Source organism: Fragaria vesca, linkage group LG3 (assembly GCF_000184155.1).
Source record: "Fragaria vesca subsp. vesca linkage group LG3, FraVesHawaii_1.0, whole genome shotgun sequence".
Classification (NCBI taxonomy): Eukaryota; Viridiplantae; Streptophyta; class Magnoliopsida; order Rosales; family Rosaceae; genus Fragaria; species Fragaria vesca.
In genome coordinates, this window is record NC_020493.1 from 4,357,967 (window position 1) to 4,362,195 (window position 4,229).

Genomic DNA, 4,229 nt, shown 5'->3' on the forward strand with positions numbered 1-4,229 from the left:
CTGTATATATATATATATATATATATATATATATTAATTACAAAACATCACCAAACTATGATGTTATTTTCATTTTCATACCTAACTATCAAAAACATGCATTTTCTATTTTTCATATCCGAAGTTTCATTCCATTAGCATTTTGATACCCTGACTACTAACACCGTTATATTTTGAGGGCATTTTCATCATTTCAATGAATATATCATTTTTTACATTTACTTTAACAAAATAATTATTTTTTGAAGTTATCAAATGCAATAAAACAATTTACTTTAGAAAAAAATTTTTTTTTTTTAAAAAAACCTCTAAAATTAAATATTTATTTTTGCAACAATAGTGATAAAAGTTAGTAGAATTCTTGACCGTATATATATTTTTGGAGTTCTATGTTAAGCAAAAACAAAAAATTTAATTAAAATAAATTATATCAATAAAATACTAAATATTGATGAAATTTTTTTCATATATTATATAAACATGATATATTTAACCAAAAATAGATTAAACATGTTAATCCGTACATTTTGAATAAATACGGATATTTGGACTTGATATAATAAATAAATATATATATATATATATATATATATTTATACAGAAACGTTCCAAAGCGGACGTCCGCACTCGGCTTAAAGCGAACGTCCCTCCGTTCGCCACCGGACGGCGCCGACGACGGCGCGCCTCCACCGTAGTGGACTCCAGCAGCGTCCCCGACCACTTAATGTCGGGCCTACAATAATTATTAACAATATGACAACATAACATATGTCTTAGAAAAACAGATCGAAAACCTTAATTGTTGAGGAAGCTTGGGGAATAAATGTGGCTTCCTGAAATGTTTTGGGAGTGAGATCAAATAGAACATGTCTGCCCAATCAAGTTTCTGGTTCTCAGACACAACAAATGCTTGTCCAAAACCCTCCATATCTTCTGGCTGCTGCCAAAACTGTTTCTTCTCTTCCATTGGGAGACTGAAGAACTCTTTGATCCCCGACTTCACACTCTCCAACAAAGGTTCACCAACTCCATGGTTTATCAACTGCAATTAGACATAACCATGCATACATGGTTTCACTTGGAAATTATTATAGGCACGGTAAAATGCTTATTGCTATTGAAATTGAGATTTTTGGACCTCGGGGTTCCCTGGATAGGCAACGATCATTTTAGCAAAATCTAGTTGACGGAAACTATAGTGTCATTATGGTTCCGGTTATCGAATTAGGAAATGCATAAAAAGTTTGTGAAAATGTTGTTTAAGGCTATGGGAACTCTCTGATTTCTCTATAATTCGTCTGCATATGTATTATGTAATTCATTTATACGTACCTGGAAGAAACCCCATTGTCCGCAAGCAAGGTGGAACTTCTTCAGTTCTGCTGGCATGGTTTCATCTGAAAGTAACTTGTTCATGTCGATTACTGGTACTTGGGGTAGAGAAGTAGCCATCTCAGAAATGAAGGAAGGATCTTGATCAGGGCGAACATATCGCTGTGGGACTGTAGTTAATGACTGTTTTGCAAGCTCCTGAACACAAGGCACAGGAAGAGAGCTCCCTAGCTTTGTTAATGCTTCCATTGCTCCAAACTCAGAGACAAAGTTCTTCTTGATGATTAATCTCACCATTTGCATTCTATATAAGAACCGTGGATTTGATTCAATTGTGAGTATGTAGTACGTGCCACCTGTGTACTACATGAATAGAACAAGTTTTCAAGTGGTTGAGAATTTCGTTTGGTTAAGCATTGGCCACCGTTCAGAACGGATAGATAATTGTTGGTCCTTAAAAAATTAGGCATTTCTGATTCCTTGATGTAGAATTGAAATTTATTTAGTCCTTATGGTTTAAAGTCAACATCTGTTTAGTCCTTCTGATTTTATTTTAGAGTAAAATATTGTATAATCCTTGTGATTTGAAGTCGATATATGTTTAGTCCTTACGGTTTTATTTTAATCTGAATAGTCCTTGAAGTCACGATTTTTCATCCAAATAGTCCTTATGGTTTTATTTTAATCTGAATAGTCCTTAAAGTCATGATTTTTCATCTAAATAGTCTTTATGGCCTTTAACTGAGAAAATGAATCGGAATGACTATTTGGATGAAAAATCATGACTTTAAAGACTATTTAGATTAAAATAAAACCATAAACCATGAGGACTATTTAGATGAAAAATTGTGACTTGAAGGACTATTCAGATTAAAATAAAACCATAAGGACTAAACAGCTAGATGTCGACTTCAAACCATAAGGACTAAACAAATTTCAATTCTTTATTTTAATATGAATGGTCCTTAAAGTCATAATTTTTCATCCAAATAGTATTTCAGTCAATTTTCTCAGTTAAATTGATAACGTGACCGTTAAATTGCTGACGTGCTCCGGGTCCAGGGTCCAAACAGATCAAATACCAAGATCTATGTACTATGAAAACAAAATTCAGAAAAGAAAGGCCAAAGCTAGCAAAACATACATGATAGTTTACGGATAATACATACAACATACATATCATGTACATTTGTCTAAACCCTAGAACGCCTACACTCCCTTGGACGTCCCTGAGGGAATTGCTTCAGATCAGTGCAATAGTTATATATCATGTGGTACCTTTGCACCCATCTCAGTCTTCTTCGGCCAGATGCATCAAGCCCTTGAGTCTGCCATCCATTGTTATAGTTCATGCCCAAGCCATATGGTCTAAGGGTACTTCGACCGCTGGCACACGATGAAGAACCCCGAGACCAAAACACAGGCATTGGCATTGAAGCCTTTGTAGTATGCTGGGAATGGAGCTTTGGACCAGTAGGTTTTGATTAGCCCGCCTCTTGTTGCCCACTGGTCCACGTTCCATAGACTCGAGTAGAGCTTCATGGGTTGCTTCTTGGGGAAGCCAACTCCAATTGCTTCCTCATTGTTGAACACTCTTATGGGTGTGTTGTCCACTAGGAATCTGTACGTGGAGAAACAAAATCCAACATGCAGGTTGTTTAGTTCAGGGAAGGACTTTACCAAATGGGGTGGAATATAATGAATAATATGATTATAAGACAAAGAGGCTGGCTAGGAACTTGTGGAAAGTGATCCTAGCTAAAGGAAACAAAGCTGAAATATATTATTCTGCATCAGAAACTTATGAATCGTTCCAGCGGATCGAGTTTGTTTATAAGAAAACGTGCCTAGGCGAGTAGTGAACTTGTAACACTTTCGAAAATTCATGACTAATTCATAACGACAATTTATAAGAAGAGCGAAACTATAAAACAAAACCTCTAGAAATATCGTAGTGGCTTACTACAATGAGTATTGAGTAATGTGAGTGAAGGAAAATTTACTATCGATCGATTCTCTATTTTACGAAAACCAAAGTTTACACTCATTTTACGATTCTTCATCTTTCTTTACATTTCGTTAACTTAACTTTTGTTTTTAGTAATCTGTCTTTTGCCGTTCTTTTTTACGAAAGAAACGGGTTAAATCTCAATCTCAAAGGTCACGAGTGACCCTTATTAACATCTATTGCGTAAGGGCATCTCCAACAATCATTTCTATACCCATACCTATACCTATATTTTAAATCACTCAAACTCATTACTATTCAAACTCATATTTCATCTCCAACCGTTATATCAAAACCCATACTCATACCCAAATTTTAATCATTTTATATAATTTGGTATGAGTATGGGTATGAGTATGGGTTTTAGTCATCAACAAATAAACAAATTTCATATATAGTGTTTAGGGTTAAATGATTTATATAACAGCAAATAAATTATATAAATCATACATAATAATTTAATATAATATGTTGTCCTAGTTAAAATTAAATAAATTTTTTTTACGTTCTAAAATTAACAACTTGCTATTTTTATACCGAAAAATAAATATGACGTGACATTACACGTGTTAAATGTTGATAGGATTGTGAGATTGCGGGTTAGATTTTTATCTGCCCCTTTGGTAAGAGCTTCACGCCACCTTGTGCAACCCGGTCTAATCTTTCTCCAACAAGCTTCACACTCTCCTCCCGATCTAATAACGGAACCGGGTGGCTTGCAAGCTTCATACACTTCTCATATACAATCCCATAATTTTTTCTTCTCTTGACCCGTAGCTTTGTCACCGTCTTCACCAACTGCAACCACTGCCATGCACAACGACACATCTTCGAGGTTTTTCCAAGCTTCTCCTCTTAGGTTTGGGGTTGGACATTTTTGAAAAAAAAA

General features: G+C 34.8%; 1 pseudogene across 1 annotated transcript in view; it reads right to left on the bottom strand.

The window, feature by feature from the left end:
• The window catches only part of LOC101299458, a 15,083-nt pseudogene that overhangs the window by 3,314 nt on the left and 7,540 nt on the right, over positions 1-4,229 (bottom strand). Inside the window, exons 6-8 of the transcript XR_184358.1 lie at positions 2,711-2,953; positions 1,333-1,636; positions 795-1,042 (exon numbers count right to left, since the gene is read on the bottom strand). The product of XR_184358.1 is annotated as an uncharacterized LOC101299458 (transcript). The remainder of the gene's footprint in view (positions 1-794; positions 1,043-1,332; positions 1,637-2,710; positions 2,954-4,229) is intronic.